General features: G+C 47.7%; 1 protein-coding gene across 3 annotated transcripts in view; it reads left to right on the top strand.

Moving 5' to 3' along the window:
- The window catches only part of LARGE1 (LARGE xylosyl- and glucuronyltransferase 1), a 401317-nt gene that overhangs the window by 223196 nt on the left and 156162 nt on the right, over nt 1–21959 (top strand). The window lies entirely within an intron of this gene.

Genomic DNA, 21959 nt, shown 5'->3' with positions numbered 1-21959 from the left:
ATAAATTATAAATTTAAAAAATAAAATTTGTATTAGAATGTCTCAGACATATGAAGACAAATATGGTGTGGATATGTTAATTGCCGATACTATAAATACAATAAAATATGTAATTATATTTAGACAATTTTATATATTATACACTATAAACATTATACAATATAAATGACATATTATTTAGTGTAATATATTAAGTATAATAAAATGTATTTAATTAGATAAATTTAATAATTTTGAATTGGTGCCACGCATCATGTGATATATAAAGCAAAGCTGATAAAAATATAGGATATATTAGGAGAATTTCAGCCATTGAAAAGGCAAATCATATTGTTAATGACAAAGGCAGTTTTTAAAATATAATTGATATCAATAGATATCAAGCTTAATGTCCATTAAGTGGAATGCAAATAGATTTCCAAGTATTTATGAAAAAATTACATAAATTGAAGGCACAAGAAAACCTCATTAAATTTCAAACAATAAAAATTATGTAGGCCCCACTCTTGACCACAGTGCAATAAAACTGCGTATCAAAAGCAAACTTTTTAATGGAGCTTCGAAATAGTTGGATATTTGGGGATTATGAAGAATTTTCCTAAATGCTTATTTAAGCCAAAAGGAAATAAAAGCTAAAATCATTACCCATTTTGCAAGCAGCAGAAGAGGAACATTTCACACTGCCGCTGATGGAACGTTCCCAGAGCTGTCGCTGGAGATGTCTTAATAGCTGTCAGTGCTTCGTTACTCAGGAATGAGGACAGTGATGAATGGATCTCACGCGCCACTTGGAAACTCACGTAGGAACAGTGGTGTGGACCTGGGGAGAGCAGGGGAAATAAGGTTAACAGCACAAATTCATGAAATAAGAAAAATTAAAAACCGAAAACCAAAATTACGAATTTTTAGGCTGGCTCTTCGTATAGGAAACTGGCAGACCTCTGGCAAATTTAGGATTGAACAGCGGGGAAAATAGAAATAAGCTAAACAGTGAACAAGGTGCTTGCATTAATGTGCATAAGATGGTCATCAAATAACAGCAGCGACCGGCGTTGATTTGGTGCTTCTATGCCAGATGCACACTAAGCATTTAAGGTGGGTCATCTTGCCTCGCTCGCACAACAGCCCTTTAAAGGCAGTGCTGTTGTGATCCCATTTTGCAGACAGGGAACCCGAGACTAGAGACAATTTGGCCAAGACGTGTCTGCTAGAAAGGGCTGCAAACAGGAATGAACACCTTCAGCCTGGCCCTGGGTTTAACCCCAACATCCTAATATTATGTAGCATCCATGCTGACTTAGGAAAGCAGTGAGGCGTTTCCTGTGTTTGCCTGGAATAATGTTTGCATGTGGGCACAACTCGGAGATTTTGCAGGTTTGGTTCCAGACCACCCAACAAAGCGAGTCATAATCTCTTTGCTGGTGGAGGGTCTTGCCTACAGTTTGTAAAAAAAGGGAAGGAAGAGAGGGAGGGAGGGAGGGAGGGAGGGAGGGAGGGAGGGAGGGAGGAAGGAAGGAAGGAAGGAAGGAAGGAAGGAAGGAAGGAAGGAAGGAAGGAAGGAAGGAGGGAGGGAAGGGCACAGCAGCTGTGAAGCATGATACAGTGAGGTGTGCCTGTGTGTGACTGCCAGCCGCCTGAGGCACTGTCAGCCCTAATTATTTTGAGTTAAACTTTCCTTTTGAGGGTTGTCAGCTCTAACAGGTAGCCTGAGCTCAGACCACGTGCATTGCATGGAACAGCTTCAAGGTACTGTTTCTCAGGATTCCCTTCCCCCCCGCCAGCCACCTTTCCCATCACCTTTCTGCTCAAGACCAGCGTGTCTCCTGGCATTTTTCTGCTGTGTGGTGGAGTTGATTTCCAGATCACCTTATGCAGAGAGTCCAGAGTTTGGGGTCCTAGCTTTATTCAGTGTCTTCTCTCTGACTCCTAATTAGCCGTGGGCTTCACTTTCTCTCCCCTGTACCCTCATCCATGGCAATGGAAACAGAAGTTCAAGGGCTGCTTCCCTTGGGGCATTGTGGGTTCAGGAATTACTTATAGTCTAATTTTCCAACTTTGACTTGCTTATGTTTGTAGTTTTGCTTTTATGACAATTTAAGTTTTATGTATGTAATATATATAAAGTAAACAATATATAATTAGATGTACAGAAGTATATGTATTATATGTATATATTATATGTAGGATATACATTTTGCTATATCTCAATATGATACATAATAGACATATCTAATACTTGTATGCTATATACTTATATAAACATACTTATATAATATATATTTATAGAATAGATTATATAATATATAATATTTACATTCTATGTGAGTATATTACACAGGCATATGTAACATATTATATATAATATATAATGTATATACATATTATTCCATAGACATATATTAAATACATATATACATATACATATAAATATATACATTTCTCTGAGAGGGCTTTTGGGTTATCTAGTTCATCATGTTACCTAAAATAGAAGCCTTCCCTCCCTACTTCCCTCCCCACCTGCCATTTAGAGCTCAGTATAAATTTGATGGAAACTGTTCCTGGCCCACCATTCTGTTAATGTTTGGGTTCCCTGTTATAAGTTGCTACTCTACGCTCCCTCCTGTATAACAGTTGTCATTGTATAGTCATTTGTTAAACACTTGTATAATTATTTGTTAAATGCTTTGGACACCTTAGTATCGGTGTAAGTCTGACTCATCCCCGGATGGACACTCTCTGCCCTGTACCATCCCCCCCTGTTGTGACCATGGAGCTTGCACATAATGGACTCTAGGAAATGCCCGAGTGGAGAAGCCTGGATACGGACTCAAGGCCTTCGTGTACTCTGCAGGGAAGAGGCCCTGGAGCAGTTACTCCTGGCTTGATGAATGTGAAAAGGGAAGGATGATTCCTTATAATCTAAGTATCTAGCAACCTTTGCTCAAGGAAGAACTTCCAACATATGAAGAAAGGGAGGATTATTCCAGAAAAAACATTACAGTGAAGATGGAGCATTTGGGAAAAGATTGAATGGGATATTGCCAGATAAAAAATAAGTTCTGGATTAATTAAAGACTTAAGTTTTAAAGCAGAAACATTAAAATTAGAAGAAAAATATGAAAATTTTCATCTAAGGTTAAGGAAAATTTATGCCCAAGAGAAGTGGGGGGAAAATTGTCAAAGGAAAACTCTAGTAGATTTGAGGAGTTACAATGAAGAAAAAAAAACAAGGGGAATGTTCTGAATGTCAGTAAGCAACTGAGACAAAATTAAATGGCAAGTGACAATTGGGAAATTTATACTTGAGACAGACATATAAAAGAGCTCTTACAAATCAATAGGAAAAATAGACCAGTGGGAAAATGGGTAAAGGATAATAAGGGTTTCACACAGGAAGAAAAGAAAAATGGTAAAAAAAAAAAAAAAAAAAAATAGTACTCTGACATCAAGAAGTATCCAAAGAAATGGGAAGTTAAGATAATATTTTATATCCAAATGGAAAAGGCATTTAAAATGGTTATTACCCAATATTGGCGGGTGTTCACTGGGAACAACTCTCATGAATGTGTCTGTTGTAAATAAACACCAGAATAGCTTTCTTTTTAATAGCTTTGTAATATGTATCAAGATTGTTAAAAACCTATACAAGCTACACGATGCAGAAATTCCTTGCCTGTGGAAGCAGAGATTGAGTCAATGGATTTCATCATGGTGTTGTTTGTTTACAGTAGTAAAAATCAGACACAGCCTAAATCCTAACAGTGGGGAGAAGGCAGCGAGATTATGGTGCAGCCTCACAAACGGGTGAAGATTTCCAAAATCACTTTTTAATAAGGTTTTTATTGATGTAATAATAAAGGTTGAATGTTGCTTGAATAAATGAAAAGGGGAACTACTTTTGATTCAATATTAGGTTAAAAAAAAGACACACAGCGCCCTAGCAGGTTTGGCTCAGTGGTTAGAGCGTCGGCCCGCGGACTGAAGAGTCTGGGGTTCGATTCCGGCCAAGGGCATGTGCCGCAGTTGCAGGCTCGATCCCCGGGCCCCGGGGTGTGTTTGGGAGGCAACCGGTTGGTGTGTCTCTATCACATCGACATTTCTCTCTCTCTCTCTCTCTCCCTCTCTCCCCCTTCTACTCTCTCTGAAAAGCAATGGAAAAAAATATCCTCAGTGAGGATTTAAAAAAAAAAAAAGACACAAAGCTACTCCCCCCAAATTTCAAGGCACCTGTATTAGTTATATAATTATTGTCAAAGGAAGAACGTATGGCAGTAGGTTCCCTCTGGATATGGGGATTCTAGTGGGATTTTTCTCTTTTTATTACATTTTACAAAATTGCAGTTTTTAAAAAATCTGGTTTTTCTCCTCTGGAGGAGGGAAAGGAGGGAGGAGAGGAGCTGCCCTCCCCGCCCACGTGCCCTTTCTGCGATGGGCCTTGCGGGGGGAATCTGTCGGGAAGCGCCCAGGAACCCCGGGGGCTCTGGGTGCACACGCGAGCCCGGCTTTCCCGCGTGGGTCTTATTTGGGGCGTCTCTGTGGGGCGGGCTGGGGGGCGTAATGGGGAAGCAGGTCACTCAGGACTCGCTGGCCCTGTCGCGCCTGCCCCGGTGGCTCTCCTTTGCATTATTTGTGTGCCCAGACCAGGATGCGGTCATCAGGTCCAGACTTACCACCTTGTACTGCGACAGTCCCCAAGGAGAAACGGGGACATGCCTTCGCCCAAACGCGGGTGCTTTGCTGCAGGTGATACCGGCAAAGAAGGAAGGCGCAGAGGCGGCTTAAGCTACCTGATCGCTTCTCTCACGTGGCAGAGCCCAGAGGTGGCCGTTCCCTGAGAGATGGTAGCCACCCTGGGGATTCCCTTGGGTGCCTCGTGGTCACAGGGGTCACAGCCACCTCAGCAGTCATCTCACAGGACAGTGGAAAGGAAAGGACGGCGTTGCCCCCCAACACTCTCCCTCAGGAAGTCTCCTCCCGAAACCCCCCAGCAGGCTCCCCTTCATTGGCATTGGCCAGATGGTGTCACATCTTGTCCGCGGGAGACTGGGGAAGCGAGGGTTTCCCTGTCGCCGTGTGTGTCGTTCTGCTTTCAGTCTCTTCGCAGCAGAGAACTGGAAGAGCGGCTCTGGGTAGACCAGCAGCACAGTCTCTCTCACTTCCCTCTGCAGGCTTGTCGTGAGAAGAAAATGCGTATTTAGGAAGCAGGGATCCTCGGTGGGCTTACCAGGGTTCTCCCCCTCGCCTTCTCTGTTCAGTCTGCGACGTCCGAGTGGGCTAGTTGGGGGCTGGGGTTGGAGAACTTTGCTGGGATTTTCCAAGGGACCATTGTCCATACGTGTGCAAGTCCCCAGCCCCTCCGGGATCCAGGTGGATGGGCTGCCTGTGGTTTCCCTTTTCTCAGTACCCAGGGAAACTGTCGGGCTTGGAAAACCTGATGCTAATGAAAAGGTGGCTGGATTCTCACCTAATGAGGGGGGAGCCGCTCAGGCCTGTACCCTGGTAGAAATCGACCAGTAGCTAAGGGTTTGCTGCACGCGCACTATTTATTCCAGGAGATTTCAGATGGAGGAAAGCTCCTGTCCTCTCCAGGAATTCAGCGAAAACGAATGAAATTGGGACCAGTGCAGTATCAGTCAGGGACCAGCTGGGTCTCCAGGGATGGCCTTCCCCAGGAAATGGGACTCGGAGCTGAGCCTTGGGCGCCCCTGTGAATTCCAGAAGTGAAGGGGGGAGGGAGCGCGCCCCCCAGGCTGGGTGCACCATGGGCAAGACCAGGGCTGGAGGAGGAGTGTGGAGAGAAGGCCTAGAGCTTTCTCTCCTGCTCTGTGAATTAATGACGGGCCGTTGTTGCCCAAAGACAATAACACCTCTTCCCACCCAGAACGCCTTTGCCTGCTTAGTATCTGCTGAGCTTCGCTGGAGAACTTAATACCCTTATCGTCGCACTTTTTCTGTCAGGAAAGAAAAAACTGCATTTATTTTGTCTGCCTGGTTCTTTCCTCTCATTTTTCACTTATGAGGGCCTCACCTTTTGATAGTAGAAGAAACTAATAAACTGGATCACTGAAGCTATCACTAGGACCGCAGGATGCCCAGAGGAGAGACAAAGCAGATTACTTTTACCTTCCTGTCTTCAGTATCTGTATAGTCAGTATGTTCACATTTGAATTAAAAACAAGCAAATTGAATGTCTGCTCTATGCATAGTATCTTGTAAAGCTCTAGGGGAGTTTCCAAGGCAAAAATAAGAAAGTGGGTCTTGCCCGAATGAGGCTCCTATGGGGAGGCCCATGTGTACCAGAGTGAGCTACCCACTGAGCCAACGAGGCGGCGAAGGGGGCGTGCTTAGTAGCGGGCGAGTGTGGACCCCACCGGCCTTATATTTGGGAAATTGAACTCTCATTTTACGCTGCACAGAATCCACTTTAAAATCAATGTCCCTGACCTATTAGTGGGTTCCAGGGCAGAAGAGGGAGCTGGGCGGGATAGGCATGTTAAATTCCTCTCCGAGGTCCTGTTTCTCTTAATTATTAGATAACTTGCAGCAGAATGCCAACCCTGTGCCCTGCGGGGCCTTGCTGAAATGAACAGGTCAGTCCAAGACCCTGACCTCAGGGTTCTCAGGCCCAGAGACCTAGTGGCAATATGGATCCTGGGGGCAGGATGCCTTGGTGGATGAATAGAAAATCAAGAAAGAATAGAATTGGTTCATCTCCCGACTTACCTTTTACACGATGACAGTTCCCAGAGAGAAGTACAGAGTGTTTTGGTTAAAAGGTTTCTCCGCAGACTGCCTCACCCTCTCCAGGTGACTACCTTGAAAGGCGGGTTGACTTCAACAGCCAACTGGACAGGTATTGGACCTGCTGGACGTGGCAGTAGAGGGAGAGAGGAGTCAGGGTCACCTAGAATGCGGTGCAGACCGGTGGGTGCGTGGAGGTGTCATCTACACTGGGAGACACGGAGGAAAGAGCAGGCTTGAGTGGGAAGAGCGTGAGTTCTGTCACCTGGACGTCCACGTGGAGATGGTGGGCAGGAGTCTAACGTACGTGGTGAGAGCTGTCCAAAATGGGAAGTGCTCGTACTTAGGGCGATTTTTTGCCCCCTTAAATAATTGCGCAGTGCAGCATCAGCAGGTGCACAGGTGTGCCTGCCATTCCCCGGGCATCCAGCTAAGAGGAGCCCAGGTTGGGGCACAGCTGGGTGTCTCCTGGGACTGTGGTCCAGCGGAAAGAACCGCCTCTCCTCTTCCTGTGTAGGGCAAGCATGAGAGTGCTTTTGACCTAGTGAAGTTCACATTTGGGGCTCAGACACCAGGGGGCTTAGGTAGAAGTGTTTGGAGAATGAATCCTAAGCAACAGCTGCCCGGCGCCTGGAGCTCGGAGGCCCTGGTTCGGTGTGAAGTTGAGTGTAGGACGAGGCTTACCCGCTGCACAGAGGGGTGCGCAGGCCAGTGGAAAGGTGGGTCCCTCTTTCTGGGAGAGGGGCAGCCATGGGCCTGCCTAGCTCATTGCTACTGGCCAACATAGACCCCCTTAAATCAGCCACTGGACAGTCGTGCTTGTTTATACTTTGTATTTTTTCACTTTTAAGCTTCATTTAATTCTCTGTCTTGTTTTGGGGGTATGGAATTGTCACTTTTTCTTTAAGGCAGGATGCAGAGGACTGGAACCCTCGCCTCCCTCCTCCTCTGAGGTGCTTCCATAACCCCAGTTAACGCGGTATTTCCCTGCAGGTCCACACTGAGGTGGATTGTCCTCTGGTACCAAGAGCAAGTCAGAATTCTGCTTCTTCATCCACACACATTTTTCTGAGTTGTCACTAATGCTTTCGAGCAAGGTGCCCCTATGGTTGATGTTCCGGGCCAGCTAATTCTTAGTTGCGGGGCTGGCCTGTCTAAGGACATGTAGCAACGTCCCTGGCCAGTACCCACTGGATGCCAGCAGCACCTTCCCCTCAGCTTGTGACAGCCAGAGATGTCTCCTTGCATTGCCAAATGTCCCTTAAGGGACAAAATCACCCTTGGTTGAGAATGTACATTGGGGTCTGACAAAATTAGGGCCACTCCACAGTTGAGGCAAGCTCGGACTACCTGTGTGAGAAGGCGACGGGATGGAAGATTCAAGCCGCTGAGTCGGACCAGCTGCGTGGACACGGGTCATTGGATTCCCGGTGCGTGAGGGTGAGCAGCGTCCGGGTGCTGCCGGCACTGGCCACCTTGCCTGTGGGCCGCGGGGTGCTCTCCATGCGTAACTCTCCAGCCTCCTTGGAGACACCGAGGAGCCAGATTCTTTTTGTTCATTAATTGAAACATGGAAAGCAAACCGGAATCATTTCTATGCACAGGTGACTCTGAATAGGAAACTTGGAAGCATTTCAAGCCTTCATCTCGTGTTCACCACGTCACCGCGTTGACTTGGGAAGGGTGCCCATAGGTGTCGCCGTGTGAGATTCCTTGCCGACGAACAATAGACAATACTTCACAGCCTGTCAATCCCGTCTGCTTCCCGTGATAGAGCCAGAGCATTACGTGGGCCTCGGCGGTGACTTTCCTGAAGGTCGGAGGAGGTGACTGGCACCCCTGCCATTCACTAGCTGTGTAACTTCGGGCAGTGATGTTTTAAAAGCCTTACTTTCCCAGAGATAAGATGGAGACATGAATTCCTTACTTCCTCCATTCACAGAATCACTCGAAGAATCGGCTGAGACGATAGATTGAAACTGCCGTGAACTAGGAAACGCTGTGCGCACGTGACTGTGGTGTCGCCCCCACTGTCTTCTTAGAAGATGGGCGCTTCACACACTGGCCTGTTAACTAGCCATCTGTTTATGCAGCGCCCTTGGCTGAAAACCCATCTAACTAGGATATTTTCATTGGATTTAACCGCTTACCCAGGCTGAATTCAAGAACCCCGGCGGGTTTTAAATCTCACTCCCAGCTAAATAATAGGTTTGAAGAGAAAATAGGAAGCGGCGATCAACATCTCATTCACAGGCATAATAGCAGCGCAGCCGCTCCGGCTCCCGCTCCCGCTCCCGCTCCCGCCCGTTGTCATTAACGCGGTGCTGTTCCTCAGCGGCATTGTGTCCCGGGCCGGGCTCGCTGCCTGCGCCGAGTGTGGAAGGCACCAGCGTGTGGAGCTCCCGCCCGCGATCAGGCCTCTCTCCTCCTTGTCTTGTAATGAAACAGCCCTTATTTCTGGATTCAGAATCGGCCAGCCGCTCATGAGTGCAGGTTTTGTCAGGTGTTCTTAGGTGCGGCCCATCCGTCATCGGGTCTGCAGTCTCCCAGAACAAGCGAGTGTCTCCGTCTCTACTTTTCACACGTGGAATCTGAGAAGGGAATTGACTAGACTCCAACTTGTGACTTTTCAGTCTCTGAGACCGGTGCTCATTTCATTATTATTACTTTCTTAAATGTATCTTTATTGATTTCAGAGAGAGGAAGGGAGAGGGAGATAGATGATAGATAGATAGATAGATAGATAGATAGATAGATAGATAGATAGATAGATAGATAGATAGATAGATAGATAGATAGGAACGTCAGTGATGAGTCATTGATCGACTGCCTCCTGCACGCCCCCCACTGGGGATAGAGCCAGCAACCAGGGCATGTGCCCTGACCGGGAATCGAACTGGGATCTCCAGGATCTTAGGTCGATGCTCAACCACTGAGCCACGCCCGGCGGGGCTCATTTCATTATTTTATGTTGCTTCCAGGTCAAGGATGCTTAAATATTCCCACAACAGGGAATTTTTAAAAATTAAATATATATATATGACAATATCTGTGCAAACAACAAAAAAAAGACCTAAAGTTACAGAGATATGCCATTAATTGGTGTCTTGATTTTCCCAGCTCGAAGTTAGAATTGATTGGTTGGTTCATGTCCCCAGCTGTTGTGTACCTCAGGCTTGATTGCACATAAAGAATTATTTGATAGGCTTTAGTGACACGACACAACACCGGAAAACAATGCTAGGCCCACCCTTGACTGCACGTTAGCTTCCCACGTGATCTCTTTTCTTTATTGGATAAATGCATTTCTCATTGAGGTAACGCTGTTCATAACCTAAATTAACACCTGGCTGTACTGCGTCATGCTCACCACCAAGTCTGGTTTTCTAACCGCACCGCTGAGCTCCCTTGCCCCCCCCACCCCTTCCCCCCTACACACACCCCTTCCCCCCCCACCGCCACCAGTCCGCCGTCTGCCTCTGTACGTTTGTTTTCCTCTTGTCTGTCCACTTGCTCTCATTGTTCCGTGTGCTTTTATATTCCACATATGAGTGAAATCGCACGGCATTTGTCTTTGCCCATCTGATTTATTTTACGGAGCCTGCTGGCCTCGGGGTCCAGCCGTGCCGTCGTAAGTGGCAGGATCTCACCTTCCCTTTCTTAGGGCTGTGTGGCGCTCCACTGTGTGTGCGCCCACGGTCGCCCCTTCTCTACCCGGTCACCCGTCAATGGGCCTTAGGTTGTTTCCAAGTCTTGGCTGTTGCAGTAACCACAGGGGTGCAGATCTCTTTTTGAATTAGTGTTTTCTTCTTCTTTGGTAAATACCCAGAAGAGGGATTGCTGGATCATATGGTCGTTCTATTCTTAATTTTTTTTTGAGGACTCTCCATACCCTTTTCCACAGTGGAGGTCCCTTCTGATCATGATCAAACCAGAGCCAGCAGCAATAGCAGACCCCACCACTAGGAGTCCCCAACTCGATTTTTCTGAGGTGGGCCCAGCTAGTTCCTTGGCTCCACACCGTCTTCTTCAGGGTCCTGAAGGGGGGCACCGAGACTCCACTTGACTGTGCTCGGGCCCCTGCACAGCATTGTTCATGCTCTGGCACCTTTAGATGCTAAGGAACAGAAATTAGGAATCCATTCTAACAAGTCTTCAGGGATCTGGGCCTATTTTTCAAGCTTTCCTCTCTGCTTTTTATCCTGGTGACTCTGCAGCAGCTGCACTGACTCTCCCTGCATCGGGGTGTTCATTTGTGCTCCGAGTACAAACCCGATTTGATAGTCACCTTCACTTTTTTCTGATTTTACTTCCTAGTTCCAGATGCAATTTGTTGCCCCCATCCCGAGAATTCTAGTAAGACGTTATGGATAGCTCTCACTGCCTAGTGATCATTTTAATCTGATTTTGAGTCCATTTCCAAAATTATTAAGATTTTTGGAATGAGCCAAATTCAGTTTCCAGTACCAGCTCCTATAATTCCTTAAGATTGTGTGACTTCCTTGATGTATACTTGATAGGGTCATTGTGTGACTCAGAAGGTATTTGTAAATGGCTTATATATAGCCTGCTATATAGTGAGCATTCAACAAATGCAATATTGTTACTGTCCTAAATATAATAATACTCTTTCCCTTTCACTGTGATCGCCTAAGAAATAGGAACATTCTACATTTGCTAATACAGAGTTTGGCACACACAGTGAGTGTTTAGATAAATGAGTCACTTTCAGAATTAGGAGATTCTTTTTTTGAAGGGAGATTTAGAGCATTAGGAATTCCTTTGATCAGTCACCAAATCCCCGAATGGAAGGAAGGCTTAGTGGAATTGTCTTGTACCACCCGCCAACTTCTAGGGTACTTTCTAGGGGTGACATTCTTTTCCCGTCTGCAGTCTCAAGCGTGATAAATTCTAAATCTAGACGAGTTAGACAGCTCTCCTCACACCTGGTCTCCTTGACAACCCTTCATATAAATAGTAAGGGCCTGTTTTGGGAGGCGGTGGTGAATGTCAGTATATCTGCAGTCTAAGCTGAAACAAGGCGTCAAGGTTAAAATATTTGAAATCACAATTAAGACCTTTGGCTAATGTTTGTTTACAAGAGCTGGGTAAAGACATAGTCTCTCCAGGGGTGACCAGTGACGAGGGTCATTTTGGCTTATAGCCAGGAGAAATCCTCATTGACAAGGCTTTCCTTTGGATCTCTTTTCTATGCCACAAGAGTTTTGCCTTCCATGTTTTGTGAAAGAAAACAGATTTTAAATCAACCAGAAATTAACCAAGTGTCACCTCTGTTCATCCACCGTAACCCTCTTTATCTGCTCGGGGCTGCCTCCCCTGTATTTAGAGCTACATGGACTTGAGGGTGGATCCCTGAGGCTGGGAACAGGAGCCTCACAGGCTAGCACTTCACCTCCGAAAGATTGCAGAGCCCTCTGAAAATGAAAAGCACCTGGGGAGTGCAGAGCAGCGTGAGGCCTCCTTAATTGTAGCCTCTGTGGATGCCCTTTGGATGGCTCCCTGGAAAGGAGGTGGGGAGAGTGGGAGAGAAGAGAATGGGCGGGCAGTGTGCTCCCCAAATCTCCGGATGAACCTGAGAACGGATAACTGTAATGTTTCCTGATTAAACTGCCCGCTGATTAAATTCGGGAGGACGGGAAGACGGGCTAGGTTCAGCAGATGCTCATAACTGGATCGGGCTTTTGGTTTATTGGCCTGTTTTGCACACGTCTCTGTTTGTGGCCAGTTGGGTGTCTTATAACCCTGCAGAGCAAGGCTTCTCAACCTTTTTAAAAATGTATTATCACCTTATCCCCAGGAGCCTTTTCAGATACGTCTTTTTCTAACAGTGCCCTCTAATTGCATCCCGCATGAGATTTTAATAACAAATCATAGTAATATCCAAGACTTTTTTCCCTACAAAAAGCAATTTTTTGCTCCATTAATGAATGCATGCTGAAGAGTAAATGTACAGTGACAGGGAAATAAGGGTTTTATTTTATTTTTTCCTTCCATTTACTAACAAAATGATTATCTCCATTTTTAGTACGTTGAGCAGGAGTTGAGTGTGTGTGTGTGTGTGTGTGTGTGTGCGCGCGCGCGTGAGACTTTTAGCTGGTTAAGCTGAGTCCCCCTAAATCCAAGTCCTGTCTTCTGTGTAGGTCACATTCTTGTCCCTAGGCCACCCCTAATGTCCTTCTGCACACACACACACGAAGGCTGGGGATAAATACATTGTATGACACACATTGATAAAACACCGTTCCAGCTAACTTAGAACTACAGCAGTATCCCAAGGCGCCTGGATGTCTTTTTCATCCCATCACCCAGCCTCCTCCAGTCCCAATCAAGATAAACCACTATCCCGATGGCTGAAATAATAATGCTTTTTGAAATTGTGTGTCTTTGTGTCTCCCCAGACTGTAATTCCCTCAGAGCCATCGCCCGGTGTTCGAATGAGTGAATGATAAATGAATGAAGCAGGTTCACTAGTACATCCCCATTACAAGGCATGGTTCTCAGTAAGCATTGCCTCTGTACATATTTTATTTTTCCAAAACAATTAATTGAGCCCTGGCCAGTGTGGCCAAGTGGTCAGAGCATTGGCCCATGCACCAAAGGGTCACAGCTTCGGTTTCTGCTCAAGGCACCTACCCACGTTGCCGGTTCAATCCCCGGTTGGGGCGTGTGCATGAGGCAACCGATCAATGTTTCTCTCTCACATTGATGTTTCTCTCTCTCTCCCTCTCCCTTCCTCTCTCTCTAGAATCAATGAAAAACATACCCTGGAGTGAGGATTAAAATTAAACAACAACAAAAAACAATTCGTTGAGCGCCTTCTGTGCGTCAGACCCCGTGCTAAGGAGACACACACAAATGCGTACTGCGCTCTGTAATATGAGGAATTGCAGCTTCGAAAAATATGAAGTTCAGGCTACACGGGAGCTAATGCAATTTTCTCCTTGGTGCATTGAAAAATCTATTAGTTAAGAAGGCAGCTATATTTCAGGAAATTAAACCACTGTAACAGTCCAGTTCACAAATCAGAACTCCCAGTGCTTGGAGACGCTTCGTTTCGTAACATAAAGTACCGAGGGATGTTCTCACGGTTTGTAAACGCTCCAGTGGCCATCGTCCCAGGCTGCACCGGGCTAAGCAAAGGGTGCCCCTCGGCAGGCAGGAGAGAGGAAGGGGTTAGGCGGGGTGTGTGGATAGGTCCCTGATCACACCCTCTTGATTCACTGCACCGTTGTCGTCATTCTAGGATTGATTCTGTTTGTGGGAGACAGTTTCTCAGTAGATTTCTGAGTAATGAGCCTCTCAGGTGGAAGCCAGTGGACTCAATGTAGGCCCGGGTTGTATGCTCTGAATAAGCACTCATTGGATTGCTGGCCCCTGTAGAGACCGGCAGGGGGGCTCTTACAGGGTCTCCTTCCAAGTTTCCATTGTCAAAGACGTGAAATACAGGCTGGGGCAAGAGTAGGTTTACAGTCAAGCGTATGGAAAAGAAAGCAATAGTTAATAAACAGTAACACAGGAGTAAGCTCTGTGCTTCGCGGTAACGCACTTTTGTCCCCCCCCCGTGTGTGACTCAGCTCTCCTGTTGATACTGGTTCTGTAGAATTTCAGACTCGCTGACCTGGAACGGCGTTGACTGAAAGGGGATTTCTGAATTTAAAAGGAGGGACAGTCAGGAAAGCCTTCGTGGCTCCGCGGCCATGCGCCGACCGAGAGGTGTAGGGCCATCTGAAGAAATCCTGCTCTTCCATCAGCACTTGCTGTTATTAGTCCCTGAGACGGGTCTTCTCTCCCCGCGCAGCCAACCGTGTCACGTGCAGGGGTGCCTCTGACGTTTGGGCCTGTCTTGTGTCTTGTTTCTGAGCAGGAAGCTGGTTGGTGGTCCAGGGCAAATGGTTCGGTCGCCCAGACCCTGAGAAATACGGTACTTCTTGTGTCTCCTACGTTGGTGGTCCTTAGTGTGTAGTGCGGGGACCTCTACCTTAGGATCGCTTGGGGTGCTGATTGACGCTCCAGATTTCCGGGCCCCGCCTCAGACCTGGTGAGTTCATCGACTCCGGGGATATGACCCTGGGAATCTGCATCTTTGTCGGCATCCTCCGCAGTTCTGGTGCCTCTCAGCTGCCTTCTGTTAATGTTTCTCCTTCGTGGGTCACTGGAACATATTCCAAAAATAAGATCGTGGCTCTCTCTAATGAAAACCTTTCTTTTCTTCCCACCGCCTCCAGGATACCGCCCACCGCCCGTTAGCGTGGCATACAGTAGTCTCCAACTCTTGACTCTTTCCTGCCTTTCCACATATATTCTCACCCTCACTTCCAACCCTAAGCTGTACCTGAGCCTGTCAGACTGCAGTTATTTCACAAGGGCGCGCGCGCACACACACACACACACACACACACACACACGGTTGCTTATTTATATCCCTGTGTCTTCAGTGATACTGTGACTACCTCTCCTTTTCTCCCCATACCCGAGAAACTCCCTTTTCAATGCCAGTGTCACCTCATCTCCTGCAGACGTCTCTAAGGGGCCAGGCGCCCTCCCTTCCTCGCATTCCCCCTTCATTGCCCTACTGGACTGCTGCTCCGCACATGCTTGGAATTGATCATAATGCAGCTCACATCCTATAACTTCAGATGTGGTAGCTAGTTTCCAAGATGACCCACTATCCCCCATCCCCTAGAGTCCCCACTCTGGTCTAATCCCTCCCACGTTGCAGAGGGCTCACCTCGATAACCAATAAGACACTAAAGAAACGACACCGTGGACCTCCCGAGGCCAGGCCCTAAAAGCCATCGCAGCTTCTGTCCTGCCCTCTCTCCGTCACTCACTCTGGGAGACGTCAGCTACCGTGTGGTAAGGACATTAAGGTAGCCCTGTGGGGTGTCCACGTGGCAAGGAACTGAGGCTTCCTGACAGCCAGCCTCAGCCTCAGCTGCCGGGCGTCTGGACTGGGCCGCCTTAGGAGCAGATCCCAGGCGGTCTGGGTCTGAAGGCTCGGCGGAGGTCTTGACAGCAACCTCTTGAGAAATCCCAAGCCACCCTCCCCCAGCTAACGGCCTCCCCAGGTCCCGACACAGAAGCTGTGTGAGATAAGAAGTAATTTTTGCTGTTTGAGCTGCTGTATTTTAGGTCACTCGTTACGCAGCCGTGGATAATGAATGTGCACAGACCACAGGCTCCGCTAGAGCGTCAGCGTGATTCATTCATCACGGGCTCTGGTCCCCAGCCCCGCCTCAGCACCTGGGCCGTATCAAGTGTTCTGTAAATGCTTATTAAATTATCCCCACTGAGCTAAACGGGAGTTTTTCTTTGCTGGCGAGGGTAGATACAAATGCAGATGGTTTTAGCTAATAGATGTGAATCTCATCTTTCCTGTTGCTGTGAACACCATTAGTAATAACATTAACAGTGAAGGAAAATAGCCAATAGTTACATAGAGCACCAGAATTCGCAGTCCTGTGGAAGAGGGGCGTCATGTATGCCCATTTTACAGATGAAGAAGACTGAGGTCCGTAGAGGTTTGATTACATCCCCAGAGTGACCCAGCCTAGTGAGCGATGGAGCCAGGATTTGAACCCAGGCAGACTCCAGAGTGCATGCTATTAACCAGTTTAAAAGCTAATATTGAGCCCTTACCATGTGTCAAGTTCTCCTGCCTCATTTAGTGTTTTTCCAAGCCTCATGCACTATGCATTGTTTTATTTTGTCTCTTTTATGGGCGAGGATATTGAGGCTCAGGGAGACGTGCTTGCACATGCAGAGGTGGTGGAGTTGGGGTTTGGAATCCAGCCAGTCGGACTCCCTGGCTTGTGCTCCTTCCATGACCCCCTCCCTGTGACATCTCCCAGAGCCCCCGCCCCACCCCAGCTCCTCACCCCCATTTCTCAGCAGTGATGTTCTGAATGCACAGGTCGGTTGCCAAGACGACCACTCAGAAACAACATGGAAGGCACATGACTGTTCAGACATTCTGCAGCTAGGATGAGTTCTCTTTTTAATTTTTAAAAATGTGTCAAGGTGATTTGTAACCCATAGGAAAATGTTGATCTGGGTAAGAAATCTGTTTCGAGCAATAAATATTTCCAGGGTGACGGAGGAAAGCTTCCAGGCTACAATGAAAGGACTCCCTGGGAAGGGAGCTGGATGTACTTCTATTACCCTATTCTACAGATGAGAAAAGTAAGGCGCAGAGAGACTCAGAAGCCAGGAGTGGCCAACTCCAAGGCCTTTGTCCCTACTTGCCATGCAGTACAGCTTCCTGAGGAGTGAAGATTTGTCGGGATGAGGGGTGGGGGGGCTCGGTTACGACTGTGCAGTAACCCAGAGCCGTGAAAAGCACGTCTGAATAGGCCAGGGGCTGTGGGGAGGGAGAAGCAGAGAAAGGAACGTCATTTCGGGAGAATGTCCTGGGCTGGGGGCCTGAAAGCTGGGGTGAGGGGAAGGACTCGGCGCTCATTCCCCAAACTTCGGATACTGGGATAACAACGCCTGACCCTTAGGTTGGTTGGGAGGGGTTTAAGGAAAGTGGACCATAGAAAGCTCCTACCACAGTCCCTGACATCCAGTAAACTCAGTAAGTGCTAGATGGTGGTGTCCGTTGTCACCATTACTGGGGCATCCCAGTGTCTCCTGAAAATAACACCTTCAAGTAGAAATGGGCACCATTACCGGGTAAAGCCAGCCTTTTCCCAGCCTTTTCCTATCTATCAAAGGTCAGGAACCGGGCATCACCATTGGGACGCCAGTTTCCTTAATGCCCCAGGTTCTAAGCGGTCCCCTGTGGGTGTGTGTCCTCTGTCCAACCCTGTGCCTGGGGGCTGATGCCACTACCCTGGTCACATCTCCCGAGTAACTTTCCTAGGGACCACCCAGCACCAGATGAACCCCAGAATCACTTGCAGAACTTTATAGACCCTCCCCTCGGGGTTCACCCCCCCCCCGAGGAACTGGCCTCTGGCAAGGCGAATTTCCCCCAGCCCCCACTTTAAACAGAAACCCTAAAACCTGGGCGTGCATACGCTCCTTTACGAAAGTGCATCAGGCGGTATCCTTGAGCCCAGTTGCACGCCTGCTAATTAAATCTTAGAACATGCTGCTTAGAATTATTAACAGCCGTTGCAAGGGGAAGAATATGTCCATTAAAATAAACCTAACTTTCAGTTTTATTATCGTTTTAATTACATGAACCCTTTGGTGTGTTTATAATGGTAAAGAACATAGCTAGGATATTGCTCTGCCAGGGGCTGGCATCTCTATAGGATCCTAGGGTCAGTCTGCATGGCACCCTCCATGGTTTCTCACCTTCCCTCGGGGGATGCTCTTCTGTCCACTGACCTTGTGACTTGGTGTCCCTGGTTGGATTGAAGTTTATTGCAGGGTGGGGGTGAGATCAGTACTAGTGTGGATTGCACCAGGAGACCACCCCATCAGTTGCGTGGGTGACCAGGCCCGCCCCGCCCCTCCTCCTAAGACCAAGGACATGCTTTCCCATTTGGAGATCTACCAGAGGAGGCTCCGAGCGTCCCGGTAGATCTCAGCTTGTGATCTTGCTGGTCTTTATGTAGAAACATAGCAAAAGGCGATGGGCAACTTACTTCCCCCGCCAAAACCACCTCTGTTCCCAGCCTCCCCTGTACTCTCAGAGGTACCTAATTCCTTGCCTTTATATCAGACTCAAAATCCAGAATCCTCTGAGCCTTGGTGGTGTGGACAGATGTTCACTGGGTGAAGAAAACTGGGCTTCACAGAGACCCCCTGGTGCCCACTCAGCTTTGCAATCCTCCTGGCAATTGGAGTGTTCTAAGCCCCTATTTAGAGAAAACTAAGGCTCCTACAGGCTCAATGACTTGCCTGAGCTCACACAGCTCATTCGCAGTGGAACTGGCACTAATGCCCAGGCTGTGGGGCTCAACCAGCCGCCCACTGTACCGACCCCTGGACCTGAGCATTATGGATGCTTCTGCTCCCAGTGGCGGAAAAAGTCAGAAGTAGCATTTGGACCCAGGCCCGGCTAACTCTGCAATCATGCACATTCATCAAACATTTTTTGAGTAACGACTTGTTACCACAGTAAAAATGACATCATCCCTGCCTCAAGGAGTTCCAGCTCAGAGCTGGAGAGAGACATGGACAATTAGACACAGCATGGCCGCGTGCTGTGCAGAAGGAACGCGAACGGCCGGCTCTGGAGCCCGCACCCGCCTGGGGCACCGGGGACGAGGCAGCCAGGGGTGGTGCCTTCTAAGCTGAGACTTAAAGGGATCCCAGGATTGGGGGATACGAGGAATGTGATATGCGACTTCTCAGAGAATGAGCCATTTGGAATAAATATATCTGCTTCCTACTACAGGTTCTTTTCTCCCATAGATTCCTTCGTTTTCTTTGCGGACACAAACTCATATGAATGCTTCTATTACCTCTAATTGCACTCTCTGACTTAATTGATTCTGTATTAAGTTGGGGGCGTGGGGTGACATTCAGGCCTGGGCTCATGTTGAGATTAATTTATTCCCAGAGTCCTGCTGTTCTGTGATGTGTCCAAGTGTTAAAAGTAAATCCAGGAGTCGGGCGGCCGATTAGGGGCACAGCCCAGGGGTCAGGGGAGAGAAGAGCCCGAGCTGAGCTCCGAAGGCTGGGCCTTCCACGAGGGGTTTTGTAAGGCCTGCTGGAGGGAAGTGCAGAGCCCTCGGGCTGCGGGTGGAAGCTAATGCCAAGGAAGGGCACCGCCAAGGAAGGGCACCGCCAAGGAAGGGCACCGTGGTTTGGGGAAAGACCGCAGACCTCCCCCCGCCAGGTCCCCACTGCAGCTGTGCGTCCTGGGGAATGCAGACAGCTCACTCACCTGCCATTCAACTGGCTGTTGGTCTGTAGGTCCACCCATCAATCCTCCCACCCACCCGTCCCTCAGATATGCCTTTTGCATCTCTTATGTATGAGGCATTAAGCTTTGATCTTGCCTTGTTATGATTAATCTAATGGCTGTGTTAGTTGTGTTCTGTTGGTCCCCCCGGGCCCTCTCTCTTCCCTCCTCCATCTACCCCGCTTTGTCCCCCTCGAGGCTAATGTATAAGTGTCACATCTCTGAGCTCACTGGGTGTGTCCAGCAGGCCCAGTGGGCAGGAGGAGAGAGCGGCTGGGATCTCTCCCTGTTCCATCTTGTGGGATTGTCACAGGTAGCCCCTGCCCCTCTACTGAAGGCCACCGCTCCTGTCAGGTGGCTTATTCACATGGCTTTCTCTCTGGGTTCCAGCAGCTGCAGGCCCTGGGCGGTCACCCCCCCCACACACACTGTTCCCCTTCCTGGGTGCTGCTCTGTCCTGTTACTGCCCCTAAGTTCTGCATACGCTCCAGTTCTTTATTGTTACGTGTAACTCAGATTATCCAGTTTGAGCACTGTTCCCACCCACACCCTGACGATACAAAGCAGCGAGCACTTAGAAGTAACTGCCTTTTATACGTGACAGGTGCTCACAGTGGCCAAGCAAACTTGTCCAAGTTGACGTTGTGATTAAGTGGCCAGGGCAGGATCCGAATCCCGGCGAGCCTGACTCCAGAACCCAAGGTTTCCTACTGGATTGTCTTCCAGAGACCACCGCCTTCCATGGGAAGCTGTTAAAGAGGCACAGCTACCTGAATACCTGAAATGGGGAGGGGGTCAGGGGCTCTACGCACTGAGGGTCTTTTGTGTACCAAGCACTCAAGTCCTTTCATCTCCTTCAGTTTCGACATTAACAATGTGATGTAGGCAGCACCTCCGTTTTATAAAGAAAGTGAGGCTTAGAGAGATCAACACCTTTTATGGGGCTGGAGTCCGGATATAAACTCTTGTCCTCCTTCCCTCCTCTGTGCTGCCCGGGTGCCAGGTGACAGTGACTACGACGTATAGAGTTCGGTTGTTTTTCTTGAGACTGACAGATAGATGGTCAACAGTTCAGTCCATCAATTTATGGGTGTGTTTTTTTTCCTGGTCAAAATTATACCCATTTATGCAAAGGACCATTGGAAAACTGAGAGTAAAGAGTAGCTGAAATGACATTTTCAAATAAACCAAAGATGAAAGCATCATATGGGGCAGGTTTGACAGGCGGAATGGGTCGGATGAGTTGGCGCAGGGGGTCCCTTCCCCGAGCTCTCCTCAATCAGCTCTGTGCTCCTACCTCGCCAGGTCTTGGTATGCTTAAAAAGAATGCTTAGTTTTCTTTATAGCAGCAATAGTTGTTCCTTTTAAAAAGTTAATAAAGATTAGCTAAATATATGTGCGTACATATATGCATACATATCTTTTTCTCTGTCAATCAATAAATCACACATCATGCCACCATTAGTCATTTGATGTCATGCTTCTATTTCTTCTTTCTCTGCATAAGTTTGTGTGGGTATATTTTCATGTTCTTTGATTATACATAAGGGTTATTACACAAAAGCCATTTTAAAACTTGCAACCAAGGTGTGTGCCCTTGACCGGGAATCGAATCGCAACCCTTCAGTCTGCGGGCCGGTGCTCTAACCACTGACCCACACCAGGCAAGGCTGTGTGATTTGCTTCCTACTACCCACCTGTAGGACATTAGCTGCTATAGCAGGTGAGGATTTCAGGGATGGCCCTCCATGGGCTCGTTCGGCACATGCCCATATACGTGTGCGTGTGCGCGTGTCTTTTGTTACGCAGTGAAGAGTGTTGCATAGATTATGACCAGTTTCTCCTGTGTGTTTACGTGAGAACCAGAAGGCAGTAACACTAATTGGTTTAATTACAGCTTCAAAATTAGATAAGTGTGTCCGGCTGGCGTGCTCAGTGGTTGAGCATCGACCTAGGAGCCAGGAGATCGAGGTTCGATTCCCGGTCAGGGCACATGCCCGGGTTGCGGGCTCGATCCCCAGTCGGGGGCGTGCAGGAGGCAGCTGATCAATGACTCTCTCATCATTGATGTTTCTGTCTCTCTCTCCCTTTTCCTCTCTCTGAAATCAAAAAAGGCATATTAAATTAAAATTAAAATTAAAAAAATAAATTAGCGTAAGCCTTAGTACCACTAAGTCATCTCTAATGACTGAAAGAAATACATCTACCTAGGAAAAAATTAGGTACCCTTTGCAAAATATATATATATATAAATATAGTCTGATTCCATTTTTATACTTTCATTTCTGCTTTAGTACATATTCTTACTTTCTCCAATGTACCTATACAATTTCTG

The sequence above is a fragment of the Miniopterus natalensis genome, chromosome 2 (genome assembly GCF_054644295.1).
Source record: "Miniopterus natalensis isolate mMinNat1 chromosome 2, mMinNat1.hap1, whole genome shotgun sequence".
Taxonomy (NCBI): Eukaryota; Metazoa; Chordata; class Mammalia; order Chiroptera; family Miniopteridae; genus Miniopterus; species Miniopterus natalensis.
The sequence above is the reverse complement of the archived record's forward strand: the minus strand, read 5'-3'. Positions and strand labels throughout refer to the sequence as shown.